Below are 20,574 nucleotides of genomic sequence, written 5' to 3'. Positions count from 1 at the left end.
ACTTCAGACAAAACAGCTGGCAAATTGCTATCTAAAAGGGGTTGACATACTTTTTATTTAGATTTTTACATGATTGAGTGTGTGCAGGTTTTCTGTTGATCCATTTCAGACCTGGGCTGAGTCAATATAGTTTTTTTGGAGAACGGTCATTAGATTGTTTTTCAGCATTTCATAAAGATCTGGAGTTCTACTAACTAGGCTACTGGACTGAACCGAGTTGTTGCCTTGATCTTCAATTTGTGTGTTTATTATTTCTTGTGTACCTTACATGGATGTATAGAATGTTTTATATGCTCTGACTGGTTTTACTGTTGTTTTTTATTCAGTCAGCGGGATATAGATCATATAACAGAATGCCTAATTGGATTCAAAGAAATGTTTAATTTTATTTATTTCACCTTTATTTATCCAGGTAGGCTAGTTGAGAACCAGTTGAGATGGACAGTTGTAAAATAAAAAAGGTGTTGCGCCAATCACAAGAGCTTTTGCCTTATCTATTAGCTGATGCATTTCAGTTACAGTGGAATTCTAGATTTTGAAGCAAGCGTTTGTTCAGCAGGAAGGCGGAGCCATGATGCTGGTTGGCGACGTTAATCACGTGATGGGTCACGTCCTTGTATAAATACCAAACATCCCCCTTACATAGGCCTCTTTTTCAATCGGCTCTGAGACAAAATGGTGAGTTCCTCTTTCTTATTTGAGACTTGCGGCTTCAATTCGTTTTGCATCTTCCGCAAATCTTATGTCTCCTCTTTAAGTCAATAGGTAAGATGTGTCTATCTTTAAATAATACAGTTGTATGATGTTAGACCTTACCATAATAGCATGGTCTTAGATTATTACAGAATGAATGTATGAAGTAATCGTTGGCATACTGGTAGTTTAAAATGGCTGATCCACTGAGGCCTAGCATGCTTTGTTACTCAAATACATTTTAAATAGACATTTTGTAACGTTAGTTCACAATCAAACTGGTTTAAATCTGACAACGTGCTAGTTAAATTTCTACCGTTTTCTAACGGGCCTTACCTTATGAGGCCTGACCCATTAGCCCGCCCAACAGTAGCTAGTCAAGGTCCTCCGACCCTCTAACGACTACCGTTACACATGTTTATTCCAAGACTGTTCACATCCTTCAGTTGTGATTTATTTAATTGGGATTTATTTAGTAGGTTACATTAAATATGGGTGACGAGTCCCTCGACGGGCGGACAGAATGGTTGGCCTCGTGCTGTTCCTGTTCAATGTCGAGTTCTGACATACTGACTGAAGTGTGTTCATATAGTTTTGTATGCCTCATGGACAATGTGCTGAATTGCGTTGTCTTCACAGTCCCACCGTAAATTTTCGGCTCCCCGCCACGGATCCTTGGGTTTCCTGCCCCGTAAGAGGAGCAGACGTCACCGTGGTAAGGTGAAGAGTTTCCCCAAGGATGACCCCAGCAAGCCAGTCCACTTGACTGCCTTCCTTGGCTACAAGGCTGGCATGACTCACATCGTGCGTGAAGTCGACAGACCTGGCTCAAGTGAGTATTTGGCTTCATTCTGTTTTGTTTAATTGACTGGGTGAATATTGCTGTGGGTTCTATGAATACATAACCAAGCCATATTAGTTTCGGTCTTGCGTTAGTTTTTGTGTTTTCTGCCTGTGATGATCCCCTCGACGGGCGGACATATTGGGTCTAACCCTTGATGAATGTCGAGCACTGAGCGCAGTCGTTAGCATTGACATTATGCAATTTAAGTCTACTGTGGAATTCCTGTATTGCTAACCTTTATACCTGACTATTTTCCTACAGAGGTGAACAAGAAGGAAGTGGTTGAGGCTGTGACCATTGTGGAGACTCCTCCCATGGTTGTGGTGGGTGTTGTGGGTTATGTCGAGACCCCCCGTGGCCTGCGTTCCTTCAAGACCATCTTCGCTGAGCACATCAGTGACGAGTGCAAGCGTCGCTTCTACAGGAACTGGTGAGTAATTATACTCGTGAAAGAGAATAGATATTTCAACAAACATTTTGACTATTGGTCTGTGTATAATTACGTTTAAACATGAGCTTTGAAGCATGTTGCTCGACATATAAAACATGTGGTGTTTAAGTGAGTGAGTCTAAACATCCGGTGCCCCCCTGGTGGCAGCTCCGCTCGGGTGCCTCGTGGCCTGATGAGCTCCGGGCTCCTCTGGCCGGTGGAAAGCGCTTCTTAGAAACCGCGCCATGAGCCGAAAACCCTTCTGAAGCTGTAACTGCCCCCTTCGCCCCTGTGAAGGCTGGGCGAGCAGCTGAGTGCAGTGTTCTTCCGCTGGCCCCCTGGGGTTATGAAGGGCCTGTGCCAACCCGTGTGCCTCTTCTCCCCTACCCTCTGGTCGTGCTGCATGCTCTTAGGTACAAGTCCAAGAAGAAGGCCTTCACAAAGTACTGCAAGAAGTGGCAGGATGACGAGGGCAAGAAGCAGCTGGAGAAGGACTTTGCCTCCATGAAGAAGTACTGCCAGGTCGTCCGCATCATCGCCCACACGCAGGTGAGTAGGATAGAATACGCTCCCTGCAGTGCCACATAGTTTTAATGAGTCAGATCTCCCTTTGTCTGTGACAATGTCCCCTGGATCACATTAAACCCAAATTTGGGTGTAATACATGTCGTTTGTACTAGCTATACTTGTCCCAGGACTAGCAGGCTCACCTGCCTCTCTCCTCCCCCTCCAGATGAGGCTGCTGCCCCTGAGGCAGAAGAAGTCCCATCTGATGGAGGTGCAGCTCAATGGAGGCTCCATCTCTGACAAGGTGGACTGGGCCCGTGAGAAGCTGGAGCAGTCTATTCCCATCACCAATGTCTTCACCCAGGATGAGATGATCGACGTCATCGGTGTCACAAAGGGTCACGGATACAAAGGTATGTGTCTTAAGAAGGGCTTTGTGTGTGAGACACGGAACACTGCATCAGGCATGGCGTCTGACACACATGAGGATACGGTCCATGCTGCCTTCTGAGACCATAACCTGACTAATGACATTAGTTAACCAAGCCTCAGTTATTCATGCTAAGTCCTCGGGTACTAAACATTGAAATTTCCCCTTTAGGTGTTACCAGCCGTTGGCACACAAAGAAGCTCCCCGTAAGACCCATCGTGGTCTGCGTAAGGTGGCCTGTATCGGTGCCTGGCATCCCTCCCGTGTGGCCTTCTCCGTGGCCCGTGCTGGTCAGAAGGGCTACCACCACCGCACAGAGATCAACAAGAAGATCTACAAGATCGGCCAGGGCTACCACACCAAGGACGGCAAGCTGGTGAAGAACAACGCCGCCACAGAGTACGATCTGTCCAACAAGAGCATCACCCCTTTGGGTGGCTTCGTCCACTACGGAGAGGTGACCAATGACTTTGTCATGCTGAAGGGCTGCACAATTGGAGTCAAGAAGAGGGTGCTAACCCTGCGTAAGGTGAGGAAAGCGACATCCATCTTATGCATGCTTATTCCAATGTTTTGGCATTTAGGTACTTATAGGTTGGCTGAACTTAATAAATGCATATTAAATACAGGTCGTTCCCTCCCTGGGTCGATGAAACTAATGGCAGTGTGCTGGCCCTGTTGCATGTAGACTTCTGACGTGTATTGACTTTAGGGCATTTGTTTCATACCAGATGGACAATGCGCTAAATGTTGTCCTGTCCTGTGGCCCGTTAAAGGAATTCATCACTAATCTGTATTTTTAAAAATGTGCTGCTTTTTTCAGTCTCTGTTGGTGCAGTCCAGCCGTCGTGCCACGGAGAAGATCGACCTGAAGTTCATCGACACCACCTCCAAGTTTGGCCACGGCCGCTTCCAGACGGTGGAGGAAAAGAAGGCGTTCATGGTGCGTTCTGTTTCCATGGCATTTACCCATCTCTTCCCCTGTCTTCACACTGTTTCACAAGTCCCCTGGATCAATGTAGTGGACCCACCCTAGTTACATACAACCGGCATTGCAGCTCCGTCCCCTATGCCCATAGTGCACTTATCGTAACCTGGTTCACTCTTTGTATGAATTTGGGTTCCATTCAGGTGCTAGATCAAACTTCAGTGAGGCAGGGGAGCAACATCCTTTTTTGCTGTTCCCTGTTCACTCTCTGGGAACATAACCCCTAAAGCCACAGATGGCTTAGAGGCTGCTTATTAAACTCTGTATATGCATTGTCACTGACCACTTGTCCTTTTTGTCTACAGGGACCACTCAAGAAGGACCGCGTTGCCAAGGAAGAGACTGCCTAAATGTCGTGTCCTCTAGCTCTGTCTGGTGCTATGAGTCCTCATGCTGCACTGCGGAGTTGTTTAATAATAAAACCAGTGAAAAGCCCTTTCTCGTTTCTTACGATATGCATAATCTCACACTTTAATCTGAGGCTGAGGCCTACGTGGGCCCAGCAAACTGAGTTCTTGTATTTGGGTTGATGCATGAATTGGTTCAACAAAAAACGAATTGCTTATTTGCTAAATGAGTCTTGATGTGTAGGACAGCTGACAGCCCTGCAGCCTTTGGAAAAATTTGACTTGTTTATTTTGTCACAAAGTTGTGTAGCTACTGTTTGTACCACCTATTGTTTGACACTGGTGTGCAAAGACTCAAACTGGACAGATGCACAGAACTGACCTACCCCTTAAGACTTGCTTTCGATGAGTGCTTCTAACATTTCTGTTAATTTAGTCACGTTGCTGTACAGTTAAATAATGCAGTTTAAAATTGAGCCAATTGTTCACTATTTTTATACGGTCCATTTTGGCTGTGCATACTGCCTGTTGACAATCAGCCCTCAAACTTGTCACGGTCAACATGACTCATGAAATAAGCTGACTTAAAAGCACTGCTTGCCTGTAGTTGAGTGTAGTGGTTGCCTACCTTGGGGGAGCTGAAGGCTGCATTTGGGCAGTACTGGTGGCCCTGTACCGCTGCCTGTTAGCATATTGGGAAGCTGCAGGTGACAGCTCGGTGAATACTGAAACCAGCAGTTGTGGTTAATTAGTACAGTTAAAGGCTAATAGATGAGTTGTGAATCTCATACTGCCTGCATTGTTACACTGCGAGATGTACGCATTATATAAATGCTCTGCAAAAATTTTTGTGCATATTGGGAATTGTCAGGGTAACATCCTGGCACTTGTTCCATCAACACTGAAAGTGACTGGACTATTGTGATATGGCCCGCTGCTGTCTGGATTTTCAAGGGAAAGAACACTGCAGCCCAGAGCGCACTAATCAGGATGTTATGTCTAGATAAATTCCTTTTCGACCATTGCTTTACATGACAAAGTATACAGCCAAATGTCTTTCTAAATGCAAGTCATTTTCCATTCAGCCAACTGGCTATACAAAGTGTACAGAACATTAAGAACACCTATTGAGTTGCACACCCTTTTGCCCTCAATAGCCTCAATTTGTTGGGTCGGGAATGTTTCCGCTTGTGGCAACTTTGGCACAATGTCACTGGTGGAACGGGTGTTGTGGAGGATGAGGGCTGCAGTAGATACCTCAGATTGGGGGGAGTGAGGCCTAAGACATGCTTATTTATAAAACAATCAGTGGGTCTTGCGACAGGTATACAGCGATGACCTGTTTACAGAGTAGTGTCCTATAAGGAGCATTGGTGTCATTTCTGATGGCCGAATGGTAAACATCTGGCCGCCCGAGAGCACCCTTACCTGCCAATCTATAAATTACATCTCTGTAGCTGGGGTAGGATGGTCATCCGAGTCAGGGTTAGTTTGGCAGCTGAGGTGAAAGAGGAGTGATTAACCATAGAGGAAACCAAGTCTAGATTTAACCTACATACACCTGCAGCTTTGGTATGTGCTGAGAGGACTGCACCGTCCTTGGGGTACTTCCTTGGTGACAGGCAGTGGCTGAGACAGCAGATATTCTGACTTTATACACTGCACTCGTTGAGAGAGGTAGTTAGCAAACCAGGCCAAAGACCCCTCAGAGACACATATAGTCCTTAGCCGGCCCACAAGAATGGAATGGTCTACCGTATCAAAAGCTTTGGCCAAGTCAATAAAAATAGCAGCACAATGTTGCTTAGAATCAAGGGCAATGGTGACACACCTATAACCTGAGCGGAAGCCAGATTGCATACTTGAGAGAATACTATAAACATCAAGAAAGCCAGTCAGTTGATTATTGACAGGTTTATCCAACAGTTGGCTGGAAGTCCATTGGGTGGTGGACCATTCTTGATACACACAGGAAACTGTTGAACATGTAAAAACCCAGCAGCATTGCAGTTCTTGACACAAATTGGTGCGCCTGGCACATACTACCATACCCTGTTCAAAGGCACTTAAATATTTTGTCGTGCCCGTTCACTATCTGAATGGCACACATACACAATTCTTGTCTCAATTGTCTCAAGGCTTAAAAATTATTTTTTAACCCATCTCCACCCCTTCATCTACACCAATTGAAGTGGATTTCACAAGTTACATCAATAAGGGAGCATAGCTTTCACCTGGTCAGTCTGTCATGGTAAGAGCAGGTGTTCCTAATGTTTTGTACACTCTGTGTATGTCCATGTGTTCTACCCATATTTGGCTTCAGTTCAGAGCTCACCTAGCTCTATACAGCAATTAAGCCTTCCACTCAAAAGTGCTTTCACCTCCACTTCTGCAGGTAATGAGGAGGACCCTGAGGGCCTCGTACTCCATTTAGACGTCCCTCACGTCTCCCGCTACACATCTCTGCATAATACAGTATTCTGCACCCTTTGCAAAAAAATTTTCTGAAGGTCCTTATTTCCTATTAACTTAAAGATGTCCTCCAGTGATTTTTAAGCTTTTCCTGTTAAGGTGATATCCCAAGTATAAAGACAGTAAAGTACACACAGTAAAGGGTAAACAAATATGTTTTGATTAAAATAGTGTTTTTTAGACACAACTGCAAACTACCAGGAGGAGGGCATTCAATGAGTTGGTTTGATGGGAAGTCCATTGGCTCGAGGAACAATAGAAGAGCAATAGAGAACACCCCCACTTGTGCCATGTCAGACATACCTGGAACACCTATTGAGATGTGCCTTTTGTTAAATGAATCAGGTCTTCAATGAGGTGAGAATGAGACTGGAGTGCTACTTTAAGTCTTTGGAGCATTGTTCACACAATAGCACATTTCAGTTTTTCAAAACTTTCCCCAACGGAAGTATTTCTTGTCGTTGAGGTCCAAGGAGGGGAAACAAAGAATGTGATATGAACATGATGCATCCACTGAAAGAAGTGATACAGTGTCTGGAGGGAGAGTCATGGACATGTGTTGTGTAATAATTGTAGTACGATCTAAAATAAAGACGCGCGACAATGAGGTTCTAGCTCCAGCCTGTTTATTAACCTAACCCTCGCATGTCCTACATAGGTATGGATACCCCCAAGGGACATCCTACTACAATAATAACCTCCAGAGGCACTGACCCTCACTGCAGTGCAAGCACAGATACGTCCAGTCCCAAATTCTACAGCACTCTTAAACACAATATCACTTCTTTCTCCAAATCTGCCAGTAACACTGTAAAACACAGAACTAATTACTCCCTGCTTTTCTAATGGAGGTGAGGTCAACTGTTCAGGTAATGGCCTGGAAGAATCACTCCTGTTCTGAAGTACCTTCTCAGGGCTTTATCAAATATGAAACAGCACAGTTCTGCCTCTGCTATTATTATTTTTTTAACCCCTTTTTCTACCCAATTTCATGGTATCCAATTGGTACAGTGGTGTGTGAAATTATTCATCCCCCTTAGCATTTTTCCTATTTTGTTGCCTTAAAACATGGAATTAAAACTGATTTTTTTGTGGGTTTTTATCATTTGATTTATCAACATGCCTACCACTTTGAAGATGCAAAGTATTTTTTATTGTGAAACAAACAAGAAATAAGACAAAAAAACAGAAATCTTGAGCAGACATAACTATTCACCCCGCCAAAGGCAATACTTTGTAGAGCCACCTTTTGCAGCAATTACAGCTGCAAGTCTCTTGGGGTATGCCTCTATCAGCTTGGCACATCTAGCCATTGGGATTTTTGCCCATTCTTCAAGGTAAAACTGCTCCAGCTCCTTCAAGTTGGATGGGTTCCGCTGGTGTACAGCAATCTTTAAGTCATAACACAGATTCTCATTTGGATTGAGGTCTGGGCTTTGACTAGGCCATTCCAAGGCATTTACATGTTTCCCTTTAAACCACTCAAGTGTTGCATTAGCAGTATGCTTAGCGTCATTGTCTTGCTGGAAGGTGAACCTCTGTCCCAATGTCAATTCTCTGGAGGACTGAAACCAGAATGCAAAGAATGTCCCTGTATTTAGCGCCATCCATCATTCCTTCAATTCTGACCAGTTTCCCAGTCCCTGCCGATGAAAAACATCCCCACAACATGATGCTGCCACCACCAGGCTTCACTGTGGGGATGGTATTCTTGGGGTGATGAGAGTTGTTGCATTTGCGCCAGACATAGCATTTTCCTTGATGGCCAAAAAGCTAAATGTTAGTCTCATCTGACCAGAGTACCTTCTTCCATATGTTTGGGAGTCTCCACATGTCTTTTGGCGAACACCAAACGTATTTGCTTATTTTTTCTTTAAGCAATGGATTTTTTTCTGGCCACTCTTCCGTAAAGCCCAACTCTGTGGAGTTTACAGCTTAAAGTGGTCCTATGGACAGATACTCCACTCTCCGCTGTGGAGTTTTGCAGCTCCTTCAGGGTTATCTTTGGTCTCTTTGTTGCCTCGCGGATTAATACCCTCCTTGCCTTGGCAGGTTTGTTGTGGTGCCATATTATTTCAATTTCTTAATAATGGATTTAATGGCGCTCTGTGGGATGTTCAAAGATTCTGATATTTTTTTATAACCCAACACTGATCTGTACCTCTCCAGAACTTTGTCCCTGACCTGTTTGGAGAGGTCCTTGGTCTTCATGGTGCCACTTCCTTGGTGGTGCCCCTCGCTTAGTGGTGTTGCAGATTCTGGGGCCTTTCAGAACAGTTGTATATATGTACTGAGATAATGTAACGCTTAGATTGCACACAGGTGGACTTAATTTAACAAATTATCTAACTTCAATTACCATTGGTTGCACCAGATCTTATTTAGGGGCTTCATAGCAAAGGGGGTGAATACATATGCACGCACCACTTTTCCGTTTGACATTTTTTAGAATCTTTTTAAACAAGTCATTTTTTTCATTTCACTTCACCAATTTGGAGTATTTGGTGTATGTCCATTACATGAAATCCAGTTAAAAATCCAGGTTGTAATGCAACAAAATAGGAAAAACACCAAGGGGGATGAATACTTTTCAAGGCACTGTAGTTACAGTCTTGTCTCATTGTTGCAACTCCCGTACAGACTCGGGAGAGGCAAAGGTCAAGAGCTGTGTGTCCTCTGAAACACAAACCAACCAAACCACACTGCTTCTTGACACAATGCCCACTTAACCCAGAAGCCAGCCACACCAATGTGTCAGAAGACACACCACATGTGCACCTGGTGACCGTGTCAGCGTGCACTGCACCCAGCCCACCACAGGAGTCACTAGTCTGTGAAGGGACAAGGACATCCCTGCCAGCCAAACCCTCCCCTAACCTGGACGACGCAGTCAGACGCGATCTCCCAGTCGCGTCTGACTGCGACGGAACCTGGACTCGAACCCAAAATCTCTAGTGGCACAGCTAGCACTGTGATGCAGTACCTTAGACCACTGTGCAACTCGGGAGGCCCTGGAGAAGATCGACCCTAAGTTCATCGACACCACCTCCAAGTTTGGCCACGGCAGTTACCAGTGGAGGAAAAGAAGGAGTTCATGGTCCTGTGTGGCTCAGTCGGTAGAGCATGGCGCTTGCAACGCCAAGCGTCGTGGGTTCGATTCCCGCTGGGACCACCCATATGTAAAAGTAGTGGCCCCAGCCGACTTGTAAGTCGCTTTGGACAAAAGCGTCTGCTAAATGGGATATATATGGTGCATTTTAGTCTAATGTCTCTTTACTTTCAACATTTAGAGGCAGTGGGTCACAAATCATACAATCCCTTATGGGGACCAGAAGGACTGACTGGGGACTTTGAAAGGCTTAGTGACAACCGCAATATGGACATGATGAGAGACTATTTCACTGCTGCTATTTGATCAATGTTGTATTATTATCTTTAAGATATTCAAAATCGAAGATTTGACGATAGCCTTCAGAGGACAGCTGTAATGAGAATACCTAAGGCCTTAGCCTGAGTTTGCCAGAATAGACTGCAGCTCCAATGCACCCCTGCACTGTGGCATCAGTATTCCAAGCCCGTTCCCATGGACACAGCTTTCCTTTCTTCCCCAAGCTTATAGGAGCAGGAGTGCCCTACCTCCCTGCATGAAGTACTGCCTCTCACCACCAGAGTGCAGGATGGGTAGGATATCATGGCCCATTTCCTCCACTGCCTTAAAGAAAAATCCCTGTCATGCTGTCTAGTGGTTCTACTGTTTTTTCATGAGGAACCTGTTTCTTTTGTTCTACTGTTTCTTCATGAGGAACCTGTTTCTTGTCTAGTACATGTCTTGTAGAGGAGCCATGCCTAGCTATCTGTAGCCTCACCTCTCCCTGACCCTAAAATAACCTAGGTGAGCGCAGTCAGCAACTCTCTAGTCAGCATAAACAAGAGGCCATCTCTCTCTCTCTCTCTCTCTCTCTCTCTCTCTCTCTCTCTCTCTCTCTCTCTCTCTCTCTCTCTCTCTCTCTCTCTCTCTCTCTCTCTCTCTCTCTCAGCTAACCTTGTGGGGTCACTCTTCAGCTGAACAGTTTCCAGCCGTGCTCAACCGAGCCCTTCTATTGCGGTGGCCTTTTCGTTGGGGATAAGAGGCGAGTCTTCAGGTGACGTGCCTGACGGTCCCATGGGGTGTTCTGTCCCAGGACACTGGCTGCTAAAGTCAGACAAAGGTCATTGTTGATTTGATGCGAGGTTATGTAACCTTGGAGACTGCTGTACTTAGACACAAAGACAGCCCAGAGAAGAGTATGGTCTCTTAATATTCCCAGCCAGAAGGAGAAAGTATGTTCCTCTGTCCCCCCACCCACACACACACACACACACACACTTCCCTGATCACACAGCACTGGGAGGGAGTGAGGGAGAGAGAGATAAGGGAATGGAGGGATAGAGGGAGACACTCAGAGTGAGAGGCTAATTTCTTGCATGCTAAAATGCAGATATTGACACACAGTAGGAGAGGGGAGAAACAGCGAAAGGGAGGGTAGAGAGAGTGAATCACACACACAATTAGAGTGTGAGAAATCTCTCCCTTCTCTGGCTCCATTTCAGATATGACACTTTGTAACCTTCAGCGACAGAGCATGGGAAACCCAGCCTATGATGCAACCCGTGTAGCCGGAGCCTTGCTCTCCTCTCACTGCGGTGGGCGCGGAGAGTTAACCCTCCATGACGTCCCCATAGAATGTCCAACTCTGTTAGCCTGCCAAGAAAGAACTTGACTCTTCAAGGGCACGTCTAGCCACTCCAGACTTGAACTCTCCACTGTCAGGATGGGGAGACGGGGATAGAGGGATGAAGAGAGGATGGCTGTTGAAGCCACAGAGAATCCAGTGGTAAGGAGCTCATGAGGAGTGTGGCCCACAAATGCATCTTCTCCCGCAGTGAGATGGGACTCTTGTATGGACGAACACGATCGCCACACTGTCAATTAGATTTCAGTGATGTCAACAGCACTTCCCTCCTTTCATCACATATCCTGCATTCTAAGACAGAGAGAGAGAGAGATACATAGAGAGGGAGGGATGAGGAGGGAAGGAGAGAAAGAGGGAGAGAGATGTTCTGCATTCATGAGAGAGCAAGCTAAAACAACAGAAGAGAGAGAGAACATAGAGAGACAGACAGAGAGAGAGCGAGAGGAAGAGGAAAGAGATGAGAAAGTAGAGGAGAGGGGCATATAAGCAAGAAGAGGCATGGTGACAGCAAGAAAAAAACATAGTGTAAGTCAATGGGGGAAGATGGGTTGGAGAAGGGAGGAGATAGTATGTGAGTGTGTAAGTCACAGAGGGATAGAGAATGAGAGATTGTGCAGGAGAAGCAAATTAAGAACAAGCATGTTAGCCAGACAAGATGGAGGAATTGAGAGAGAGAGGGACAGAGACAGAGATGAAAGAGAGAGGGAGAACGTCCATTCCCAAAACATAAAAAACTGATGTGTGTGTGTGTGTGTACGGCAAGTAGGACTCAATGTGGCTTCACGGTAATGTCAGTATCTCCTCTCCTCCATTTAGGATTTTATGTAATCCAGCCTTGTAAAATGGCTGCTCTTTATGAATTCTAAATAAAAATGCCTATACTGTACCTTAAAAAGCCCTATTCATTCAGAGTGCTTCGTGGACACATTCTTAGACAAATTTATGGAGAGAGGCTTTTGTCAGTGAACTCAGATAATACAGTGAATCAAGATCTCAGCACTTTGTCTAATAGAAACATTTTAGGGTCTTTTTCTTTTCCCCATGAACCTGCTGAACCTTTAACTTGAATAGAGGAGCCCAAAAAGATTGCAGATGGCTCATTGCTCCCACACTGCACAGAGATCACAAAGTTAGTGCTAGTAGTAAAATACAATAATAAAAAGGGACTCTGCTGTCGGAGCATCAGGGGGAAACTGGTTCCACCATTGGAGTAATGGGACAGAGAAGGGCTTTGACTGGCCTGTGTGGGAGCTGATCCCACACTCTTCATTGGCTCTCCTGGAGACAAATTTCATGAGCCATGCTGGACAGAGACCACTATATTACTCCCTCTTCATGAGCCATGCTGGACAGAGAGACCACTATATTACGCCCTCTTTATGAGCCATGCTGGATAGAGAGACCACTATATTACTCCCTCTTCATGAGTCATGCTGGATAGAGAGACCACTATTTTACTCCCTCTTCATGAGCCATGCTGGACAGAGACCACTATATTACTCCCTCTTCATGAGCCATGCTGGACAGAGAGACCACTATATTACGCCCTCTTTATGAGCCATGCTGGATAGAGAGACCACTATATTACTCCTGCTTCATGAGTCATGCTGGATAGAGAGACCACTATTTTACTCCCTCTTCATGAGCCATGCTGGACAGAGACCACTATATTACTCCCTCTGTTTGAGCCATGCTGGATAGAGAGACCACTATATTACTCCCTCTTCATGAGCCATGCTGGATAGAGAGACCACTATATTACTCTCTCTTCATGAGTCATGGTGGACAGAGACCAATGTCGTGTCTTTACTATCATTAAATTGAAGACTTTGTTTTTATCAAAGATTCTCTGTAATTAGTTACTCGATTAAACTGAATAATAATGTAACTGTAATTAACTAGGAAGTTGGGGCTCCAAGGAAAGTATTCAGATTACAAAGTTATAATTTCCCAATATAACCTTTCAGATATTTTCATATCTGATCAATAGTCCTTTGATTAATGATTTATTTATTTTACCTCATGTTAGTCTCATTCCAAATGTCGCAAATTGTTGGTTATCTGCTCAAACCCAGTCTTCACTATCAGTCATCCATGCATCAATTGTCTTTTACATCAATCATTTATTTATTACTAACTAAGTAATTCACAGAAATGCATAAACAAACAAACAAACAAGGTAAATGTGGTTACATGAAATGAGAATGTGCCCTAGTGGGCTAAACTGGCATGGTGGCATGTTAGACAAGAGGGGGAGTGGGGTCGACTAGGAAATCACTACGAAGTGATAACTATAACAATTGAAATGCTAATCCTTACACATGAACGCTCACTCAGTCGGGAACAATTGCAATCAATATATATATATATATATATTTACGCTCAGTGTGTCGTCTTGATCGCTGGTGAAAAGTTCATTTATTTTGTAGATTTGTCCGTCTCTCTTCCTCTCTCTCTTGGTTGTGATTAGAGGGGATTGTTCAGAGTGAGAGAGAGATTCCCTTCCACGTGTTGCACTCTGAGTGACTCCTATGTCGCCATTGTCAAGGGTAATTTGAGTGGTTAGGTCTCTAACCTTCTTACTGATTGTAGCTGGACTGACTGTCGCTGGTATTGGTACTGGTGCTCAAAGGGTCCAGTTATCCTACCGATTTATTCTGAAATATTCTACTCCCGGAACACATGATTGGATCATGTTACTAGTTTTATTGTAGTTGAACATGGCAAGTAATGATTATTGTTGCCATTTGTTTTGGAGGTGGACAAGTCCACTGGACTTCCTTTACGACCAGTGTGGTACACCTCAGTACTATCTTAGATGTGTTCTAAGATAATCCCCGTCTAGGGGCCTGTCTGCTCCTCACTATTCTCATAGGGGAGTTTACAACTAGATTTAATTTATGCTCTGGCGGCCTCGTACGGTGTTGTCCGTAGTCTCGATCCTCCCACCTGCCTCGATGAGGCTCATCATGGATCTGGGCTACTATTCCCCCCCTTTGTGTCTCCGGACCCCCCCCCCACCAGCGGGTGGTGTTGGTGTCCGAGGCGCAAACGAAAAAGTTGGACCCTATGGACGAGTTGTCAGCGGTCGCGTTGTTATGGGAATGGCTGTAACCTTTCAACCAAATCTCCTGCTGTTTGTGCTTCAAAACGCTCAGTGGCTGTAGAGGCATGTCAGTCACTACCGTGCAGGTGTGTGGCAACCTCTTCAGTACCTGCGAACTGAGACGAGAATATCGGTCTGTGATATCGGTCTGTGATATCGCAGTGTTTCACCAGTGGGAGTCATCGGGTCAGTTGCTGGACTGACACCATTGGTGTCATTGTAAGGGGTGACATTCCCCAACACACAGAAGGTGTGTCATCGGAAGCAGAGAGATGAGTGATATTGTCGCACCCAATTAGCACATGACAAGTTAAGCAGTCCTCCAGGACTGTTTCCAGGTATGGCCGTTTAGATTCGTGGTTAGTGGACATATTCCCCACAAAGTGGAGTGGTCGTTCACAACGACGTGATGTGTCACTTCTGTTCAAGGTGGAAGCAGATGGACTTTTCGGATTTTGAGTGGCCTTGGCTTTAACGAAGCGTTTGACCTTTTTCTTCGCAACTTTTGTATCAGAGTCTATAGACAAAGCCCAGGGGCTTGTTACTTGATCAAGCGGGCCCTGGATTGGGTCTTGAATGAGAGCGGGAGAAATTAGAACTTTAACGTCCTTGCTATGGGTGTTAATTCCTGCGGACCTGGTGTCCGGTAATTCCTCGTCTAGTCCTTGTGACTTATCTTTTACCCTTTTCTGTAATGGCTGATGGAAGGAAAGGACCAAGGTGCAGCATTGTATGTGTCCATATTTATTTAATGAACACCGAAATCACAAATATTACAAAGTGAACGACCAAAACAGTTCTGGCTGGTGAAGACACACAACAGAAAACAACTACCCACACCCATAGTGGGAAAAAAGGCTGCCTAAGTATGGTTCTCAATCAGAGACAACGATAACCAGCTGCCTCTGATTGGGAACCATACCAGGCCCAAACATAGAAACACAACACCTAGACATACAACATAGAATACCCACCCACATCACACCCTGACCAAACTAAAATTAGAAACATACAAAGCAATCTACGGTCAGGGCATGACATTCCCCCCCTCCCCCCAAGGTGCGGACTCCGGCCGCAAAACCTAAACCCATAGGGGAGGGTCTGGGTGGGCATCTGTCTGCGGTGGCGGCTGTGGCGCGGGATGTGGACCCCACTCCACCATAGTCTTTGCCCACTTAAGTGGCGCCTTTGGAGCGGCGACCCTCGCCGCCGACCTCGGACTGGAGTCCCATGCAGCGGGCCCCGAATAGGCGGGAGACTCCGGTGGCGCCCAGAGTGAAGGGCAACTCTGGCAGCTTCTGACTGACGCGTGGCTCTGGCAGTTCCTGACTGACGGACGGCTCTGGCAGCTCCTGACTGACGGGCGGCTCTGGCAGCTCCTGACTGACGGGCGGCTCTGGCAGCTCCTGACTGATGAGCAGCTCTGGCAGCTCCTGACTGACAGGCGGCTCTGGCAGCTCCTGACTGACGGGCGACTCTGGTTGCTCAGGACAGGAGGGAGGCTCTGGAAGCGCTGGACAGGAGGGATACTCTGGAAGCTCCAGACAGGAGGGAGACTCTGGAAGCGCTGGACAGGAGGGAGACTCTGGAAGCGCTGGACAGGAGGGAGGCTCTGGAAGAGCTGGACAGGAGGGAGACTCTGGAAGCTCCAAACAGGAGGGAGACTCTGGAAGCGCTGGACAGGAGGGAGACTCTGGAAGCGCTGGACAGGAGGGAGACTCTGGAAGCGCTGGACAGGAGGGAGACTCTGGAAGCGCTGGACAGGAGGGAGACTCTGGAAGCGCTGGACAGGAGGGAGACTCTGGAAGCGCTGGAGAGGAGGGAGGATACGGAGAGACAGCCTGGTGCGTGGGGCTGCCACAGGAGGCCTGGTACATGGAGGAGGCACTGGATGGACCGGACCATGGAGGCGCACTGGAGGTCTCGAGCACCGAGCCTGCACAACCTGTCCTGGCTGGATACTTCCCGTAGCCCGGCAATCTATGGTCAGGGCGTGACTGTACCCCCCCCCCCAAAGGTGAGGTCTCCGGCCGCAAAACCTAAACCAATGATAATGATTAATCATATCTGGATATGCTATCTGGGAATTTAAACGTTAAATTAACCTGGGAAGTTGGTTCGTCTAGGTTACTATTGCAAAGCTTAAAGTGTCTCATTTAACTGGAAGAACCTAGATAGGTATGTTTGACAATTTAAATAAATAAATTGAATGAGACCCAATAATACCCAAGCAATTGAGATTGCTGGATTATCATAATGATAATGTTAGGTACATTTACCACTATGTTACACTTTCCCCTCAGGCCAAAGCCATATGGGATTCCCGCTGGAGGCGGGACTGATTGATTGTGCTTTGCAGAAGCAGATTTTACTGATTGATCAAATTGAATGAATAATCAAACCTGTATAGGCTATCTGGGAATTAAACTTTAAATCCACCTGGGAAATTTGTTCATCTAGGTTACTATTGCAAAGTTTAAGGTGGCTCATTTAATTGGAAGAACCTAGAAAGGTATGTCCGACAATTTAAATAAATAAATTGAATGAGACGATAATACCCAAGTAATTGAGATTGCTGGATTATTTTAACGTGATCCAGGTTTGGATTTCCAACACTTTTTAATTTATTTTTTAGATGTACTTGCGATTCTTCACCACCAGTGATGCTGAATGCTGAATTTCAAACGGAGGTACAAAGAGCGAGACTTCCGGTCGCGCAAGGCGGAGGAATTTAAACGGCTGAAGTGAGCTTAGTTTAGCCTCTCGTGCCAGCTATATCACGTTCTAAGCATGAAATAGGGTCCTCTCACCATGGAAAGGGTGGGTTAACGAGTGACGTCTCACATTAAACCTTTCTGCATACTTTGCTAGCGTTATGTGGACCGGAGCGACACGGTACATAATATGATATGCCTGTAGTCTGTCCACACTGGTAATGCGGTAGGCAGCTAAAAATACTTTGGCTCGGTCACCGAACGAATATGTTCTAATTTCTAACCTTTCTGGTTCTAGAAGTTAATATTGACCGACAGAAATAGTACCATTTGGCCTAACGGACTAAATCTGGAATTTATCACTCATTGCTCTGACCTAAAAACCACTACTGGAGGCGCACTGTAGCATCTTCAAATGGGAACACACATACAACCAATTTGAATGTATACAAAGCAGTCTGTTCATACACTTCTGTTTGCACAATTGATATATAGAATTCCACAGCAAAGTCTAATTCCCTCTTAGATTCCTCTCACGGGGGCATCATTAAATTGAAGACTTAGTTTTTATTAAAGACTTCATAATTAGTTACAGTTAAATGATTATTCAGTTTAATCACGTAATACTAATTATATGAATCTTTGATAAAAACTAAGTCTTCAATTTAATGATAGTAAAGACATGACACCACTATATCTCTCCCTCTTCATGAGCCACGCTGGACAGAGACCACTATATTACTCCCTCTTCATGAGCCATGCTGGATAGAAACCACTATATTACTCCCTCTTCATGAGCCATGATGGATAGAGACCACTATATAACTCCCTCTTCATGAGCCATGCTGGATAGAGACCACTATATTACTCCCTCTTCATGAGCCATGCTGGACAGAGACCACTATATTACTCCCTCTTCATGAGCCATGCTGGACAGAGAGACCACAATATTACTCTCTCTTCATGAGCCATGCTGGATAGAGAGACCACTATATTACTCTCTCTTCATGAGCCATGCTGGACAGAGACCACTATATTACTCTCTCTTCATGAGCCATGCTGGATAGAGACCACTATATTACTCTCTCTTCATGAGCATTGCTGGATAGAGACCACTATATTACTCCCTCTTCATTTATTTTTATTTTTTTATTTCAACTTTATTTAACCAGGTCGGCAAGTTGAGAACAAGCTCTCATTTACAATAGCGACCTGGCCAAGATAAAGCAAAGCAGTTTGACACATACAACGACACAGAGTTACACATGGAGTAAAACAAACATACAGTCAATAATGCAGTATAAACAAGTCTTTATACGATGTGAACAATTGAGGTGAGATCAGGGAGGTAAAGGAGAAAAATGCCATGGTGGCAAAGTAAATACAATATAGCAAGTAAAACACTGGAATGGTAGATTTGCAATGGAAGAAATGTGCAAATTAGAAATAAAAATAATGGGGTACAAAGGAGCAAAATAAATAAATTAATTAAATACAGTAGGGAAAGAGGTAGTTGTTTGGGCTAAATTATAGGTGGGCTATGTACAGGTGCAGTAATCTGTGAGCTGCTCTGACAGTTGGTGCTTAAAGCTAGTGAGGCATGCTGGACAGAGAGACCACTATATTACTCCCTCTTCATGAGGCATGCTGGACAGAGACTACTATATTACTCCCTCTTCATGAGCCATGCTGGACAGAGAGACCACTATATTACTCCCTCTTCATGAGCCATGCTGGACAGAGAGACCACTATATTACTCCCTCTTCATGAGCCATGCTGGACAGAGAGACCACTATATTAATCCCTCTTCATGAGCTATGCTGGATAGAGAGACCACTATATTACTCTCTCTTCATGAGCCATGCTGGATAGAGACCACTATATTACTCTCTCTTCATGAGCCATGCTGGATAGAGAGACCACTATATTACTCCCTCTTCATGAGCCTTGCTGGACAGAGACCACTATATTACTCCCTCTTCATGTGCCATACTGGACAGAGAGACCACTATATTACTCTCTCTTCATGAGCCATGCTGGACAGAGACCACTATATTACTCTCTCTTCATGAGCCATGCTGGATAGAGAGACCACTATATTACTCCCTCTTCGTGAGCCTTGCTGGACAGAGAGACCACTATATTACTCCCTCTTCATGAGCCATACTGGACAGAGAGACCACTATATTACTCTCTCTTCATGAGCCATGCTGGACAGCGACCACTATATTACTCTCTCTTCATGAGCCATGCTGGACAGAGACCACTATATTACTCTCTCTTCATGAGCCATGCTGGATAGAGAGACCACTATATTACTCCCTCTTCATGAGCCATGCTGGACAGAGAGACCACTATATTACTCCCTCTTCATGTGCCATGCTGGACAGAGAGACCACTATATTACTCTCTCTTCATGAGTCATGCTGGACAGAGACCACTATATTACTCCCTCTTCATGAGCCTTGCTGGACAGAGATACCACTATATTACTCTCTCTTCATGAGCCATGCTGGATAGAGAGACCACTATATTACTCTCTCTTCATGAGCCATGCTGGACAGAGACCACTATATTACTCCCTCTTCATGAGCCATGCTGGACAGAGAGACCACTATATTACTCTCTCTTCATGAGCCATGTTGGATAGAGAGACCACTATATTACTCCTTCTTCATGAGCCATGCTGGACAGAGAGACCACTATATTACTCCCTCTTCATGTGCCATGCTGGACAGAGAGACCACTATATTACTTTCTCTTCATGAGCCATGCTGGACAGAGACCACTATATTACTCCCTCTTCTTGAGTCATGCTGGACATAGAGACCACTATATTACTCCCTCTTCTTGAGTCATGCTGGACAGAGAGACCAGTATATTACTCCCTCTTCATGAGCCATGCTGGGCAGAGAGACCACTATATTACTCTCTCTTCATGAGCCATGCTGGACAGAGACCACTATATTACCCCCTCTTCATGAGCCATGCTGGACAGAGACCACTATATTACTCCCTCTTCATGAGCCATGCTGGACAGAGAGACCACTATATTACTCCCTCTTCATGAGCCATGCTGGACAGAGAGACCACTATATTACTCTCTCTTCATGAGTCATGCTGGACAGAGACCACTATATTACTCCCTCTTCATGAGCCATGCTGGACAGAGAGACCACTATATTACTCTCTCTTCATGAGCCATGCTGGACAGAGAGACCACTATATTACTCTCTCTTCATGAGCCATGCTGGACAGAGAGACCACTATATTACTCTCTCTTCATGAGCCATGCTGGACAGAGAGACC

At 45.2% G+C, this 20,574-nt stretch overlaps 2 non-coding genes and 1 pseudogene across 2 annotated transcripts; all 3 read left to right on the top strand.

Moving 5' to 3' along the window:
* The first annotated feature begins 575 nt into the window (after positions 1–575).
* LOC135554403 (large ribosomal subunit protein uL3-like) lies at positions 576–4,327 on the top strand (annotated as a pseudogene).
* Positions 2,910–2,992, top strand: LOC135554909 (small nucleolar RNA U83B). Its single transcript, XR_010457778.1, has one exon. It is a non-coding gene; the product is annotated as a small nucleolar RNA U83B (small nucleolar RNA).
* Positions 3,983–4,112, top strand: LOC135554903 (small nucleolar RNA SNORA54). Its single transcript, XR_010457772.1, has one exon. It is a non-coding gene; the product is annotated as a small nucleolar RNA SNORA54 (small nucleolar RNA).
* Positions 4,328–20,574: the final 16,247 nt, after the last annotated feature.

Source organism: Oncorhynchus masou, chromosome 14 (genome assembly GCF_036934945.1).
Source record: "Oncorhynchus masou masou isolate Uvic2021 chromosome 14, UVic_Omas_1.1, whole genome shotgun sequence".
NCBI classification, from domain to species: Eukaryota; Metazoa; Chordata; class Actinopteri; order Salmoniformes; family Salmonidae; genus Oncorhynchus; species Oncorhynchus masou.
The sequence above is the reverse complement of the archived record's forward strand: the minus strand, read 5'-3'. Positions and strand labels throughout refer to the sequence as shown.